We start from the raw sequence: 494 nt of genomic DNA on the forward strand, positions 1-494 counted from the left end.
CCCTAGGTGATGGGGTGGCCATGCGCTGCCTCAGATGGGCGGAGCCACCCCTTTGGTTTTTATCATTTTAAAAAAAATTAATTAATTAATTTTTTAATTCAAATTTGATATATAATTCAGTGTGGTTGTGTTTATTTTTGGTTTTTGATATTGAGATATTTTGGACCCTTAGATTCATCTAAGGGCTGAGATTAGGAATATGAGGATCTCATATTTCCTACTAATGGGAGGGGATCTGGATCCCTATAACTATAAGCAATTTTCATCATTTTTGTGTATCTCAAGTGGGTGAAGCGAGAGAAATCGATTTATGATATGTAAGCTTTCAAAAAATAATTAAAGAAGCAATGAATTCTGGTATGTTTCTTTTTATCAATTTATAGTGAAATTCATGATAGTTAAGATTTTGGAAGTTATCTTATGTCAATTTTTGTTTACATGTTATATAATTTTCATGATTTTCTATTAGAAATATGTTAAATATATATAGTTAA

The sequence above is a fragment of the Corylus avellana genome, chromosome ca8 (assembly GCF_901000735.1).
Source record: "Corylus avellana chromosome ca8, CavTom2PMs-1.0".
Taxonomy (NCBI): domain Eukaryota; kingdom Viridiplantae; phylum Streptophyta; class Magnoliopsida; order Fagales; family Betulaceae; genus Corylus; species Corylus avellana.